The following is a 17,500-nucleotide window of genomic DNA, read 5'->3' on the forward strand; positions in this document are numbered from 1 at the left end:
GTGGTTTCAATTGTTAGTTTTATTTGGTGGCACTTGTCTTTTTAGGATGTTAGCCTTGTTTTACACAATTGGAAAGTATCTTTTTTTAATTCTAATACAGACTTACTCAGCTGAGAGTTTTTTTTTTTTTAATTCCAACTTGGTGAAATACTAATGCTTTTAGGCTACTAGATCTTCGCCAATGACTTTTTTTTTTTATTCGTTTAAATAATCGAAAATCTGGAGTTTTCCGTTTTATTAAACATTCATTTTATACTATAACTCAAGCGTGCTTGTCAATCTTATGGCAAAAACAAAACAGGTATCTGTAAAGCTTCTTATACAATGGTGGTACATACCTATCCACAGTCCTTATACCTTTTAACCTTAAAAACATCTGCTGTGTAATTTTCATTTCCTAACATGAATAACTTGAGTCATGGCAAAATTTCAAGTTAGTGGATTAGAAATCAGGCCACTTATATATTTGCGTAACGTGCGTTTAGTGGTAAGCGTTAGAGCTAGACTTGAATACATGCTCATTTACTTGCTATTATCAAAAACTATGACAGAGGATTAGAGTATTTTTCGAGTAGTTAATGATGAAAGTCTGAATTTTTCTAGAACATAGGCATTAGTATAAAATCATTACATGTACCTGTTCAAAACAGAAAAAGAAAATTGCACTGATAACAGCTTGTTATCATTTAGTATGGAATAAAAGTTCACAGAGAGAGAGAGAGAGAGAGAGAGAGAGAGAGAGAGAGAGAGAGATTCATTACCTATCAGGCAATTTGTTTTCCTTCCAACACGAAGGGTAATCGAAGGCCATAGACCATGACATTTAAGGAATGGTGAAACGTTTAGAACGGAAATATAGAGGAGGCTGATTTGAGCAAACGGGATTACTCATTTAAGCATTTCCGTACCCAATCTGCAACATCATTCCCAGAAAAAAGGAGCCAGTTCCATGCATGAGGTGTCAACAATGGCATACGGAGAGTCTAGACCAGAGCTCTTTGCCTTCTGCTAAACTTGCGTAAGAAGGAAGATTTCATATCTACCCGAGTCTATTCTCTAGACCTTGCACTCGAGGAGAATCTATCATCTACTTGCCGAGCAGGACTGTCTTTACGTAGTTTCTACGACATTGAATTTCCCGTTCTGTTTTACGACGCGAAAGAAATGGAAAGTAAGACGTTTTTGCCCCGATACCTGGGATCAGTCGGCGGGCAAGGCCGATCGTCACGCCCAACTTTTTCCCCGCATAGTTTTCGTTCGGGACTGACGTTCCTCCCTCCCTCCCTGTTTAGTAACCTCCTCTTTGTTGCGGTAGTTTCTACTTACACCGAGCCCTGTTAGTAACCGCCTCTTCGTTGTAGTAGCTTTTACTTTCGTTGAGGTACGGCCGGCATGTGAGGAAGTTTGCTCTGATGGGAGCAAAATTTCGCGGCAGTGTCGGGTAGAAGGCAGAAGGTAGAGTCGGGCTCCAACGCATACTTGGGTTGAAAGAACATTTGATTGAGGCTTTCCTCCCCCCACTCTATCTCTCTCTCTCTCTCTCTCTCTCTCTCTCTCTCTCTCTCTCTCTCTCTATTTCCCCTACATGAATTATATATATTACATAATATACAGTATATACTGTATATATATATATATATATATATATATATATATATATATATATATATATATGATATGATTGTATGTGTGTGAAGAGGAAAGAGAAAGAAAAATAAGATAGCTAGATAGATGGGAAGGAGGCGTAGGTGGGGAGAGAGAGAGAGAGAGAGAGAGACGTAGGTGGAGGCTCTCTCTCTCTTTCAGCCTTTACCTATTTCTTTTATTGCCTCTCTTTATTCTCTCTCTCTCTCTCTCTCTCTCTCTCTCTCTCTCTCAACCTTTACCCATTTCCTTTATTGCATTGTCACATAGCCATAGATTCACTGCGGACGTGTTAATCTACTGACCTATAGGGAATGAGGGTTCCTTGTCCAAAATCAGGAAACATAAAAGTTAAGACTCTTAGATGTTTATAGCCCTAGTGACTTGGGAATGCCTGTGAAATGTAGGGCACTTGCATCCCTTGACTGAAAAATGTGTTGACCTTACAATCTAAAAGTTACATGAGACGGAAGATATATATATATATATATATATATATATATATATATATATATATATATATATATATATATATATATATATATATACATATATACATATATTTACATATACATAAATATATATATTATGTAAATATATATATATATATATATATATATATATATAATATATATATATATATATATATATATATATATATATATATATATATATATATATATATATGTATATATATGTGTGTGTATATGTGTGTGTGTATGTGTGTGTGTGTGTGTGTGTTGTGCAAGAACTGATGTTCATCAAATATAGTATAAGGTATCGTGTGTAAGCTTTTCATGTATGGATACACAGGAAAGTATACTAATTCTCTCATGCATCGAAATATATATGAGTAATTTGATGGATATGTGCAGTACATAGGCACTTTGTCTAACTATGGAGAAACACATCTTGACTACTCTTCTTTCCTTTGTTGGAATTCCATAAAAAAAAAAACACGGAGAGGAAATAGAAATATTTATCTAGTCACCCGGCTCTCCGTCCTATGAGTCATAGCAGTTGTTCCAGTTGTTGATAGCCTGAAGTTATTACTCCCTAACCATTGGCGGACGGGTTCTGACTCAGAATATTATAACCTCAGTAAAGGCTCTAGAATGAGAAATACTTCTCTCTCTCTCTCTCTCTCTCTCTCTCTCTCTCTCTCTCTCTCTCTCTCTCTCTCTCTCTCTCTCTCTCTCTCTGCTTTACATGGTCTAATTTTCATATGATCCAGTTCAGCTTTATAACTCACTACGATTAATAATTTTTAACCAAAATGTTGCTTAGGGATCTTGAAATAGGTTACTCTTGAAATAAATAATAATCAAGTGTTGTGGTATCGTAAAGAAAACATTGTTTCGAGTTATAATCATCACTAACGAGAAACCATTTAAATGAAAACCAGGAAGATTAATATTAAAATTAATAAGAACGAGCATCCAACTACATCTTAACTGAGACTGAGATCTAAAGACGAAGTTAGAGCTTTGTCTATGAACACTGGTGCTTAACAGAACAGATTCATTCAACTGTCCTGAAACATATCCCTGAAACTTCCAAATCGATCCTCGTTATTGCGACAAATCACAGAAAAATTTTATGACATTCCTACAGAAAATTAAATTTTACAAATATGAGAAACTTTTTGGAAAAATACAGACCTTACGTTATGCTAAACTTACATAGCTTCTGGATAATAAAATGTGACAAAATTTTTAAATTTTGCCGTGGTTTTGGAAGTTGAAGGCCTTTCATGTAGTTATATGTAATCGCATATGAATAAAGATTTGAATTTGAATTTGAAAACTACAAGATTTTTAGATGAACAGATGATCAGTTCAACTAAAGTTTCAAAGTCTTTGCAAAAGTGTCGAGGGATCGCGAGATCCTAGGTGACGAGTCGCCTTGCAGTTGCAAAACTACTGCAAGACCACGGAGGTGGGATTCCAGAGCCCACAACAGTGATCCTTTTGCAACCTCAAGTCAAGTAGCTTGACCTTTCTTTAGACAGGAAATGCTTTCCAGGGGTTACCTCTATTCAGAACAGTATCTTGAGGAACTGGTTTACCGGGAATTTTTGTCAAACCTTCATAACTTGTTCCTCTTCTTCTTTTTTATAGAAGTATAATGCTTCTCCTTTTAAGGTTATAGTACCGCTCCACTAATAACATTTTTGATATGTGGACAGATCCTTACATGGTTACATTATACACTATTGCATGTATAAAAAAAGTGGTCATGAGTATATATGTATATGTCTTCCCATTTAACTGTCTGACTGAATGTGTGCATACATGCATACTCATATTTCTTGACTCACACTCACAAAGACGCCCACGTACAAATATTATGTATATATATGTATATATACATATATGGGTATACATATATACATATTCATACATACATATATACATATTCATACATATATATATATGTATATATATATATATATATATATATATATATATATATATATATATATATATATATATATATATATATATATAAATTATGTGTATGTGTATGTGTGTCTAAGAGTGAACAAATTCCCCTTGTCGTCATATATGTATGCCGTCTGACAAGAAAAAAATTTGTTGAATATATTTTAAACGATAAAACCGACATCCCAGAAGAAACGAGAACAGTCTGCTTCTCTCCTCCTTCCTCTGCCATGACGCGTAGAAAAGCTCCTTTAACCTTCCAGCGAGTGTCCAGACGGGTATTGGCATCTGTACCCTGACCTTTTCCTTTTCCGATCACAGACTCCGTTATTTCCTACACTGGCATGTCGGGAGAGCAAGATAGAAAGAGCAAAAAGCGCTTTTAAAAAATCTTCCCCGAGTATATTCTAATATAAATAGCTGCGCGTGAGACTAAGGCTCTTCTTGATCGCACGACTTATCAGTTGGCTCCTTCTTATTATCCTTTCCATTGGCCTGTTTATCTAATTAATTCTTTTTACTTTAAAACTGTTAAATCCTCAGATTTTATTTATATTTCTCAGACGATCAAAAAGGGAAAGCAGCCGCCAAGCGGCCATCCTCTCTCGTTCCTCGATCCTTCGCGCCTAAAAAGGACGTACCCTAGGCAAGAATATGTTAAGATAACCTGTTAGTCGAACTTGACCTGCAATTACGAAACAAAGTCTTCACTCCACGGATCAAATTTACCTGTCTATTGTCCGCTCAGCGTCAATACACTTCTTTTTACATTATAGGCCTACCTATTTTTATGATAAAGTTCTGAACTAACGAGTCGAAGAAAACTGCTATCTTCATAGAAATAAACAACAGGAAACGTTTGATCTTTTTCATGATAATCATTTTGTGGGCATTATATTTCCGAAGGAAAGCTCGGCAACCTATTCATCAAAAATGTTAAGAACCTGGTCCTTTTATATATATTTCGTGATCATCCAAGGTAACATTTCTAACGACGAATTCTACTATTTCAAACCCCATTTCTGTCCATTTTAATATTTCGACTGAAAATCTTGTTACATTACTCTCATAACGTTTAGGCCTTTTTGTTGTCTTTGTCAGTTAAGAAAATTAAACCAAAAGCTTAGCTTTCCTTTTCAAAGTTAATATATTCAAACTGATGCACGAGGAAATTCATATAAGTATCAGAAATAGATCAAGGAACATAGAGATCAATAATCAAGGGGGATGCTATCCGTGCGCGAGTACGATGTAGTTCGGTCAGTCGCCACCAGGGCGGCGTTCCTTGCAGCCGCGGGGCTCTAAGCATAAGCCCGGGAACCGCGCAAATTTAATAAGTGCTTAGTGCGTCCTGTGATTTTTTTCGTTCATTATCTTCAAATTGGTTCATTGTACAGCTTCTAATTGCAGGACTGGGTCGAGGAAGCCTTCAAGAGTAAGTGGAATAACATCTTATAGGTAAGAGAAGCTTAGTGAAGTTTATTCACCGATAATTTGATGCTAGTCAGAGGAGTCGTCTTGTAGGCTGTAGATACTCTTTCCTTTTTACCATGTCTTATATTTTCGCCATATTATTATAGATGCAGCGACATTTTCAGTTTTAAAATCCAAACATCATTAAGTTCATGTATGCTACGTAATATGATTTAGAAACGACCTTGCTCGCTCATTATGGAAAATTCTAAGTTGTAAGTAGGCCTATATGTTAGCCTTCTGGTTGCGTCAGCAAGTGTCGTCTTTTAAACGTGTGACTGTGATACGTAAGGCCACCTGCTGTATTTTGTCAGTCATTTAGAATTCTTTGCAGTAGATAGGCTTGTAGAATACTGTCTAGGCCATCATTCTTCTAGTTTTAGACGTTCAAAGGCAGCTTTAGAGCTGTTTAACAATGTGCATTTTATCAAATGCGGTTTCTCAACGGAATTCCAAAACTCACGATTGGTGAGAGTATTTCAGAGGGGCAAACAGACCGTAGCAAACAACTTCTGCTATTGGATTCAAATTAAAAGTAGTTGTAAGTATGTGTAGCAAATCTTGGTTTAATTTATGTTTTTACCAAACGGTATGTCTCACAGATTGTTATTATCAACAAAATGAAGTATGGTAGACTAGGCCTAGTCTACACCTATGATAGCCTATGCTATACCTATGGTAGCTTAGGCCTAGGCTACAACTATGATACCTAGGCCTAGGCTGTACCTATGGTATTCTAGGGCTAGGGTATACCTATGGTAGTCTAGGCCAAGACTACATGTATGGTAGCCTAGGCCTAGGGTACACCTATGGTAGCCTAGGCCTAGGTTACACCTATAGTAGAGGCCTAGGCTATACCTATTGTAGCTTAAGCCTAGGCTACACCTATGATAGTCTAGGCCAAGGCTACACCTATGGTAAGCCTTAAAATATAAAGAAATGACGTAGCTAGTGTGTCGTCGATTTGTTTACTAGATGATGAGCATGGCGGGAAAAGAATCATATTTTGCTATACGTGTTTTTTTTTTTTACTTTGCCTATAATAAAATAACACGTCCTTATAGTAATTGAACGAAATAGAAAACAGCAATGAGCCTCAGTGTTTCATCACTATACCATTGTACAACTGAACCGGAGTTTCCATATGCCAGAGGTCAAACGCTCGACATGAAGATCGCCACTCCGTGTTATTGACTCCATGTCAAAGACCCCGTGAACACCAAGTTCAACTTGGTGAAGACTAGTAGACGCCATCGCCTGACCCGATCCCACCTACACCCGAAATTCAAAAGGGGCTTTGCCTGTATATTTCATCCTCCTAATCACACACTAGAGAACGCTTCTCTTGTATACTTTATTAGAAACATTTTTTTTTTTACCACATCCTCATCTTTTTTCCTAACCGCTGGATTTTATGTTGGCTATTGACCGTTACATCAGATAAAGACTCGCCAGAAGCGTACATTAATGCTCCCAGTAGTAGGCGTTTCAACCGGATACAAGATTGTTCTTTCGAATTGCACTTTATCGTACCAGGATTCTGCCTTGTCTTCCACTCTGCAATCATAATTATAAAATAAAGTAATCATTACCCCAGCGACAAGAACTACACCGAGTTCAATAATGAAAAATGGAAGGTACACATGAAAACTGGGGAACCTGTATGGCAAATGATTAAAAATTTAGAAACGTATAGTCCTTTTCCTTTCAGAAATCCAGTTAGGACGGACAGATAGACGGATAGATTGACAGACACAGACAGACAGCGAGAGCGAAACAAGGCAAAAAACTACCTCTTGAAAAAATGATAAAGACAGGTCTAGCTAGTGAATTTTCAGCAGCACTCCATTGGGGAAAGAGGGAATAAAGCAACAGTGAGAGAATGTACAACAACACATCAGAGAGAGAGAGAGAGAGAGAGAGAGAGAGAGAGAGAGAGAGAGAGAGAGAGAGAGAGAGAGAGAGAGAGAGAGAGAGAGCCGTGGGAGTGGAGAAAAATCAAGCGCCGAGAGAGGGAATTTACAGTTGCATATGGCACTCGTACATGAAATCGCGTTTTTCCTCGTGACTTCTTATTATTACGACATTAAAGTTAATTTTCAAGCAGCTGAACATATATACCAAGGGAAATAATCGCTCTGACTTTCGTCTTTGCCCTGAAGGTATAGAAAGCAGCCGACTTTTAACAAGTTACGGCTACTTACACCGTTTCGTAAGCATCCATTACTACCGCCTGCTTGCTATATAACAACATTTCTGCCTGTCTGAGCACCTACCGTCGAAGCTTATTGACGGTGATTTTGAGTTCCTTGCTCTTTCATAAAAGCGAAAACTTGATGAAGCCGATGGACGGACTTTATTTTTCGTCTTATTTTTCCCCCATGTCCATTGTAACTAGCAGGGAAACTATGCTAAATACTCAGAAAACCGGAAGTGAAATACTTTTGAATTGCTGTTTTTTTTTTTATGGTTATGGACTGTTTCGGTAAAAGGTCGTTAGAGCACGTAATACCATACTGATGCAATTTTTTTTCCTTTAGTAGGTTAATGTAATGACCTATGTCAGTTATTTATTTGACTTGCAGTGCATCACAGTGAAATTCCTTTTTGGTCTTGTCGCAACCTTTTTCACATTTCTGCATTTTTTGTAAGATTAATTTCCTTCTTTAGTCATAAATTGTATTTCGCAAATCATTTACGATATCAATCAATCTCTGAGTCCTAGCATTGTCCCATGCATTGTCTCCTTTTAATCCCCCCAAAATTTGCTGTGTTACATATGCTCGCACCCCACGTTTCGTTATTGCATTGCTAAAGCCACGTTTACATTTCCAATACTTTTTTTAACTACTGTAATTTATTCCTCAAAATATTTGTTTACCTCTTAATCTCCTATTCCATTTCATAAAATCTAACTAAAATGAAAACTCGTGCTCCATTCAATAATGCCCAACTATGTTTTGAAGTCAGATCATTACTATATAGTGTTGCATTTTCATTCAAAATTTTAAAAACTGTATATTCTATATTACGTTAATTCCGAAATATGTCTCCATCTTCGTCTGAGAATATCAGTCTCTAGCCCAGAAGCTCTTCCGTGATTTTTGATCCTTTCTTTATTCCTATTTCATTCACAGCTTCTTTTTCTTAACAGAATATTTGTTTTACATTTTATACCTTGCTCTTTTTATGTCATTCCATTTCACGTATACTACTTAATCTGAGGAGGATTCCCGGCCAGCTTCAATGCCAAAAGATTTGGCTTTTTATTGACGAATGCATGTTTTTAATAATAATAATAATAATAATAATAATAATAATAATAATAATAATAATAATAATAATAATAATGAACCCTCCTCCATCGTTAATACCGAGGCCTTAGTATGCTTCAGTGGATTTCTCTTCCCTACTCAATCGCAATTATATTACCACATAAAAACATATGGTTAGCGCGGGATTTCTTCTTGTGTGTGCGTTTTATCTAATTTGTTTTTTATACTTGGAATAGAGTGTCTCTTTAGCTGTTTTGTTATCCTATAGGCTGTATTTATTTGTGAAAGAAGAAATAGATTAATAAAAGATTTACACTAAGAAAAGTGTGCATATATATATATATATATATATATATATATATATATATATATATATATATATATATATATATATATATATATATATAATATAATAAGTAATGGTTGTATGTTTGTTTGTGCGCTATAGGGATCCGACCCGCTTGACCGATCTATACGAAATTTGGCACGTGGCCATCATTTGACTCAACTTAATAATAGGGTAGGCTTTAAACCCGTACCCCGCCCCCCTTCCCTTTCCCCATCCCCCTTCACCTTTCCCTTTGTAACTTATGTGGTAAATAAACTCTACAGGTTTATCATACCTCATTTCATGTACTGAAAATGCATTTAGGTTTAGTGGGGGTGTGTTTAGGTTTAGTGAGGGTGTATTTAGGTTCAGTCGGTTGGGTGTGTTTAGATTTGGCGAGGAGTGAGTTTAGCTTTGGGAGGGGGTGTGTGTTTAGGTTTAGTTTGGTGGGTGCATTTAGGTTTAGTGAGGAGTGTGTTTAGGCTTAGTGGGAGTGAGTTCAGGTACAGCAAGGGTTCATTTAGATTTAGTGAGGTGTGTGTTTAGGTTTTGTGGTTGCTGTGTGTTTAGGTTTAGTGGGGGTTGTGTTCGGTTTAGTGGAGGGTTTATTTAGGTTTAGTGGGAAGGGTGTTTATGTTCAGTGGAGGATGAGATTAGGTTTGGTGGGAAGGGTGTTTAGGTTTAGTGGTGGATGTGTTTAGGTTTAGTGGGGTGTGTTTTGGTTTAGTATGGGTGTGTTTAGGTTTAGAGGGAGCTGTGTTTAATTTTAGTGGGGGTGTGTTTCAATTTAGGGGGTGTTAAGGTTTAGTGGGGGTGTGTTTATGTTTATTTGGGGTGTGTTTAGGTTTAGTAGGGGTGCATTTAGGTTTAGTAGGTGGTGTGTGTTTATGTTTAGTGGGGGTGTGTTTAGATTTGGTGGGGTGGGTGTTTAGGTTTAGGGGTCGGTGTGTTTAGGTTTAGTGGGGGAGTGTTCCAGTTTAGTGGGTGTGTGTTTAGGTTAAGTGGGGGATGTGTTCAGGTTTAGTCGGGATGTGTTTTGGTTTAGTGGGGGTGTGCCAGTTTAATGGGGGAGTGCTTGGGGTTATTAGGGGTGTTCCAGTTAAATGGGTATGTGTGTTTAGGTATAGTGGGGCTGTGTTTAGGTTTAGTGGGGATGTGTTTAGGTTTAGGGGGTGTCTAGGTTCAGTGAGGGTGTGTTTAGATTTGATGGGGGTGTCTTTAGCTTAAGTAGGGGGTGTGCGTTTAGGTTTAGCTGGGGTGTATTGAGATTTAGTGGGGGTGTGTGTCTAGGTTTAGTAGGGGTGAGTTTAGGTACAATAGGGGTGCATTTAGGTTTAGTGAGGGTTATGTTTAGGTTTTGTGGGTGCTGTGTATTTAGGTTTAGTGGTGGTGTGTTCAGGTTAGTGGAGGGTGTATTTGGGTTTAGTGGGAGGGATGTTTATGTTTGGTGGTGGATGTGTTTAGGTTTAGTGGGGGTGTGTTTTGGTTTAGTGGGGTGCATTTAGGTTTAGTGGTGGGATGTGATTAGATTTAGTGGGCGTGTCTTTCAAATCAAGGGGTGTTTAGGTTTACTTGGGGTGTGTTTAGGTTTAGATGGGGTGTATTCAGGTTCAGTGAGGGTTGCATTTAGTTTTAGTGGGAGGTGTGTTTAGTTTGGTGGGAGGGGTGTTTGGGTTTAGTGGACGGTGTGTTTAGGTTTAGTGCTGGTGTGTTCTGGTTTAGTGGGGGTGTGTTTGGGTGGGGTGAGTTTAAGTACAGTGGGGGTGCGTTTAGGTTTAATGAGGGGATGTGTTTAAGTTTTGTGGGTGGTGTGTGTTTAGGTTTAGTGGGGGTGTGTCTAGGTTTATTGGAGGGAGCATTTAGGTTTATTGGAATGGGTATTTAGGTTTAGTGGTGGGTGTGTTCAGGTTTAGTGGTGGTGTGTTGGTTTAGTGAGGGTGTATTTAGGTTTATTGGGAGGATGTGTTCAGGTTTAGTCGGATGTGTTTCGATTCAAGGGGTGTTTATGTTTAGCTGGGAGTTTGCTTAGGTTTAGCTGGGGGTGTGTTTAGGTTTAGTGGGGGTTGCATTTAGGTTTAGTGGGTGATGTGTGTTTAAGTTTAGTGGAGTATGTATTTAGGTTTGGTGGGAGTGGTGTTTAGGTTTAGTGGGGTGAGTTCTGGTTTAGGGGGGTTTTTTGTTTAGTGGGGCAGATGTGTTTAGGTTTAGTGGGCATGTGTTTTGGTAGCATGGAGTGTGTTTTGATTTAAGGGTGTGTAGGTTTAGTGGGGGGTGTGCTTAGGTTTAGTTGGGGGTGGTGTTCCAGTTTAGCAGGGACATGTTAATCAAACCGCACCACGTGTTACTTCCTTTCTAAGGTAAATAAAGGTAAATGATCGACTGTCATTTAGAGTACTCCCAGGGGAATGCCGGGTTGGTCAGCTAGTATATATATATATATATATATATATATATATATATATATATATATATATATATATATATATATATATATATATATATATTCATATAGATGTGTGTGTGTGTGTGAGCGTTTTAGCGTATGTGCATGTGAATGTGTAAAATGTTATATACTTATGCATGTGTAAACATCATTATTGCTCTATTAGCTATGAAGATTCGATCTGGAACATACCATTAATGCGGTCTCCTCTGACCACCTTGCATTGTCTTCAACAGTAAACACCGTTCATTGTCTCTCCAAGATAATTACGTTTCGCCCAAATAATGGTGACTTGAAGATTTCTCTCGATGGGGCCTCATAGGTAATTTTAGACAATGGGTTCTCTCCGTGATTTATTTTCAAGAAACTCTCTTTTGTCAGGGATGATATTTTGTTAAGAGAAAAAATCTTATGTAGAGTTCGTGAAGGTTTCTTTTTATAGTGGCCTTTGCATGTGCTGGTTTACGGTTCAGGCTGATTTGTCTTCGTTATGGTACAATAATTATGACAATGAATTGCTATTCATGCTATTATTGTTGACCACTAAATAGCTCCAGGGACTTATTTTGTTCATTACGTACACACACAAGAATATATGTATATATATAAAATATATATATATATATATATATATATATATATATATATAAATATATATATATATATATATATTAATATATATAGATATATATATATATATATATATATATATATATATATATATATATATATATATATATATATTTACATACATACACACATATATATATATGTGTATATATATATATATATATATATATATATATATATATATATATATATATATATATATATAATATACATATAAATTGGTACTGATGTCAAATTGAAGGCTGATGACAATTTCTTTCCTTTAGCTATTTACGATCATAAGGATTAACGTGTGACTGGCGAACGAGGGATTTTTGCTTTAAACTGTTCATTTGCGTTAAAAAATCCTGATTCCTCACAAAGCTTTTTAGTAAATGGATGTGAGAAAGTCCTATGTTAATCAGTTGTTGCATTTGCAGATGTTTGCAAAACACACAGACACACACATATATATGTATGTCTTTATATATATATATATATATATATATATATATATATATATATATATATATATATATATATATATATATATATATGTATATATATATATGTGTGTGTGTATATAATACGTATATATACATATGTTTGTGTGTTTATATGCGTTAATGCGTTTATGAGTCTCTCTGTGATTATGTACCTTTTGTGTGTGTTTTGCAAATATCTTTAGGTACAACTGATTGACATAGGACTTTCTCCCATTCATTTACCAACAACTTGGTGAGATATCAAGATTCTTAAAGCAAATGAACAGTATAAAAAAAAATATCCCTCGTTCGCCGGTCACATGTTAATCCTAACGATCGGAAATAGCTAAAGGAAAGAAATTGTCATCAGCCTTCAAACTGACGTTAGTACGAAATAGCCTCCAAGTAAAAGGTACAAAGATCCACTGCAGTGAATTTCGTATGATGTCAGATATAAAGCTGGGAACAACCAGAGGAGAAAAAAAATGGAGGCGGGGGGAATAATAAGTATGAAGGTAACCACAATATCAAATTACTAAGATAAAAGTCTTGGTCTAATTGCTTTGATAACCATGTGAATTTATGGTCTGTTGTTGTCAGAATATTGCAATAAACTCTCATTTTCTGGCATTAAGATGTCAGCGTCAGATAGCTTCTTCATTAGCAACCTTTGACGACAGTTATTTCATCGTTATTGATATTGCTTCTGTTGTAGATGTCGTTATTGTTGTTGTTATTTTTACCATTTGTTGGTGGCTCTTTAGAGTTTTCGTTTCACTTTTCTTCGTATTCATATTTCCTTTCTTCACTCTCAATCTGTCTAAAATTAATCACAAACTACTCAAAGGCATCGTATTCTCTCCGAACGTCAGGTTAATGAATTCTTTATTCATGTTACAGTCATGTTTTCGAAGACCTTAGAGATTACAGGCGAGATGTCTAAAATTATTCGTACGCAGGTTTCCACAAAAATACGGGTTACCACAGCATTAATTTAATCTAAGTTAAGTTACAAATTTGATCGGAACTAATTTTTTTTTCTAAATGGTGTTATTTAAAGTTTACATCACAAACTTGGAAGCAAGATATTCAAAGGGACGACGTGAGGCACACTGTTAACGTAGAGCAAGTTCGGACATAAGAAACCACAAAGAGATTGTGAATGAGTCTGGTCACTCATTTCTCTGTTTTTTTCTTTTTTTTTCTCCCTAGTCCCACTTCAGCGCTAATACTTCCAGTCTGGTATCCTTTCCCTCACGCAGCCGGTTACTTCTGCTTTGCACTGTTGCATTCCCACCCAAATTCACCTCAAGACAAACTGAGACCTCAACAGAAGGCACAAAGGTGATCAAACAAATTCAAAGCTAGTACAAAAGAAAAAAAAACGGTCCAAATATTGAATATCGACTACCTGCGGTCTGTCAGCAACTCATGCAAGAATGGACCTGAAGCATGTATCTCTTCCCTCATTAGCTTTTATTTGTTACATCTGCCTTCTAAACATTCTTTGGTCTACCTTAAGGCTATAAGAATGCAATTTTTTCTTAAAATCATATGCATTTTATTTTCCTTTGAGCTGCAATATAATTACATTCTATTTAGTTTTATAATTTGCCCCCAGGAACGCTTAAAACTTTAGACTTTCATTTTCACTTTATTTGCATTCTTCATAAACAACTTTTATAATTCTTTTGGGTGTGACTAACTGAATTATCATGTATGCTTTTGTTTACTGTTTTTAAGATATGAAAGGAACAGTTAATTAAATCCGTATATATCCTTCATGAATTTTCACATTTTATCGGATGATATTTGCCCTTTTGTCTTCATCATTAATTCAGAACTTAACAAAAGAAGATGATGTTACAAAAATGTAATAGTGCAGTGATTTACACAAAGGTAAGAGGAATTGCTTATCTTACCAGATTTGTTAACGGATATTGCTGTACACAATCAAATGACCAACAATTCAAGTTTCCCGTTTCGGTGGAAATCGCTCCTATATAAAGGACTTTTTGGTACAGGTCTTTGAAAACAGTATACAGTATCAGATCCTCGCTAGCAAGGATGCTTCACGACAGGCACTTAATATTACAAGTTATTACAGGGCCTCAGCAGGAGAGGGCTCCACACTACAAGCTCTGCAAAATAAACGAATAAGAAAGGATTCTACACTATAAACATCTCAGCAGGCAAGGATGTTTCTCTACAGGACCTCTACAACACGCCATTATAGGACCTCAGCAGGAGAGAAGACTTCCTTAAAGGGTGTCCTACATCTTGAACATCCCTGAGACTAACACTGGTCCTGGCAGTTTTCAAAAGCTTTACCCTGACAAAAACGAGCTCATTTTGCGGAGCCGGATTCTTGATAAACAAGTTTGAAATTCTTGCTTCGTCACAGTTTCCCCGAGAGAGTAATGAACTTTTATGTAGTAAAGACTGGAAAACGAGAAAAAAAGGAACAGAATACCGAGCTCAAATAAAGGTAACGTACTGAATCATTTCCGTTTTTTTGGTATCATCACTCACAACAACTTTTTTGGGCGATGAAATAACTCACTGAATATGGAAGACGGTTTCCTACAGATAATAAAATGCCTTATTTAAAGCATTCAGCAGCAATAGTTATTATGAACTAGCCGGTCGATTCGCCTATTTCCTGTGAAATTTAGATATTTTATTTTGAGATTTATTTCCACCGAATTATGCTTCATTCGTACAGCTCTTCCATACGAAGGAAATCGTCTGTTTTTGGTGTTCCAGTTTCTGGATATCATGTATTGAAATACCTGTCACTGGAAAATCTTGGAACGCTTTCAATATTTTAGTATTTCTTGTTGTCTCAACATCTTTCCTATTTCTTTACATCTTTTAGTCCCTCGAAAGTGAATTCTCTCTTGTTTACCTTCATTCTAATTTATTTCAAGGACCAGTTATCAAAGTATATCGAGTACTTAAGGATATTTAAATTCTGTTTCTCTCTCCCCCTCTCATTTTTAAATATATATATATATATATATATATATATATATATATATATATATATATATATATATATATATATATATATATATATATATATATATATATATATATATATATATATATATATATATATATATATATATATATATATATATATATAGATTGATAAATAGATAGTGTGAGTGTGTAAAAATACATATGAAGGCTCGGGACATGTAAATTATCGGTGTGTTCACATATCAAACGGATGGATAATCTATGATCAGAACATTTTCCTTCAGCTTTTTAAGAGCCAAATGAATGGATATAGGGTACCCTTATGCTGTGATTATTACTTTTAATAACAACAGTTACTGTTGTCACTCCCAAATTATGCTGTTTTTGGCTTTTGATTTCTTGTTACAAAAGTAAAATAAAAACAAATATATAGAATTGTTAGAAACGAATAAGTTATGGATGAATGACGCTTGCCTGAACTGAACAACAATCAGGTCTTGGTTGACATCCTTGACAAATCTATAAAGGGCATTATCAGTTTTTGCTTATCTGGCAAAATAGGGCAATCATCAGCTGATTTTAGTGAAGAAGTAATTATAAAGGCCATGCTACCTTTACGCTGACACATTTACAAACACATTATCAGACAACACAAATGAACGTCAACGTCTGGGGTACTAAACTGGTTTTTATTATACTTTAACGTGTCTTTTTTTGTAACTGCACTCATGATACTTGAAGTCTTCGAACGCACAGACAAAAGAATATTCTCAGATTATAAAACTGACATAATCAACTGTAGCAAACGATGAGGACGTTAGCCAGAGATGCATACCACTATCTAAGGTCTAGGATGATAGGGCAACTTTTGCTTTTAGTTTAACTGAATTCTCCTTGTATTTTAGATATATTTTGTCATACCAAACGACGACATGAATTCCATCTAGCCATCCCTAAGCACAGACGTAGGAGAAGTGGCAGCAGCAACTGGTCGGCCGTGCTCGCTGATCACTACTTTCTCCCGTCTTAAAATTCCTCGCGGGCAGAAAATGTTAACCCTTGCTCGAATTCAGGGAAGATACTGTGTGTTGGTAAAGGCAGTGTGACCTTTACTTGCAGGAGTGCACATTACCCTGAGCCACTATGGTTGTTGACCAGTTTCCCTTTCGACGGATATTTTTGTATGGACGGAATTATAAAGTTAGGATCGTTTGGTCTCCGGTATTGATTCATTCTGTTTTTATTTGTTTACCGCCAGATGCACGCTTTTTTATTGTTTGCTGCTAGAGTCATTGTTGTTTTATATTATTTATTTACAGATATCATGATTAATTGACTTCGTGCGAATTTTAAATCAACTCCAACATTCTGATGAGGCTTTTGACACATACAGTATACATACTGTTTTTATATATATATATATATATATATATATATATATATATATATATATATATATATATATATATATATTCTTTTTTTAACGTGCTTTTTCCCATTTTTCATATGGGGTAAGCACGATGCCTTCTTTTGTAGGACTTTGATTTTGGCGTTGGGGTAGCCCGTAGCCTCGATCGACTGCCCTGCCTGACATCGCTTAGACCCCGGTAGCACATGTGTATATGTATATATATATATATATATATATATATATATATATATATATATATATGTGTATGTGTGTGTGTGTGTGTGTGTGTGTATGTGGTGTATGTGGTACGTATGTATGTATGTATGTATGTTTGTATGTATGTATGTATGTATGTATGTATGTCGTGAATACGCATTCAGCCACACAGAGCACTGACGCGTAC

At 36.0% G+C, this 17,500-nt stretch overlaps 1 protein-coding gene and 1 long non-coding RNA gene across 5 annotated transcripts in view; one reads left to right on the forward strand and one right to left on the reverse strand.

The window, feature by feature from the left end:
• The window catches only part of LOC136842647 (uncharacterized), a 233,016-nt gene that overhangs the window by 54,927 nt on the left and 160,589 nt on the right, over positions 1–17,500 (reverse strand). The gene's annotated exons all lie outside the window — the stretch shown is intronic.
• LOC136842648 (uncharacterized) overlaps positions 5,408–17,500 on the forward strand; it is a 227,406-nt gene continuing 215,313 nt past the window's right edge. The window contains exon 1 of the long non-coding RNA XR_010854295.1: positions 5,408–5,546. This is a non-coding gene — a long non-coding RNA (uncharacterized lncRNA). The remainder of the gene's footprint in view (positions 5,547–17,500) is intronic.

The sequence above is a fragment of the Macrobrachium rosenbergii genome, chromosome 10, assembly GCF_040412425.1.
Source record: "Macrobrachium rosenbergii isolate ZJJX-2024 chromosome 10, ASM4041242v1, whole genome shotgun sequence".
NCBI classification, from domain to species: domain Eukaryota; kingdom Metazoa; phylum Arthropoda; class Malacostraca; order Decapoda; family Palaemonidae; genus Macrobrachium; species Macrobrachium rosenbergii.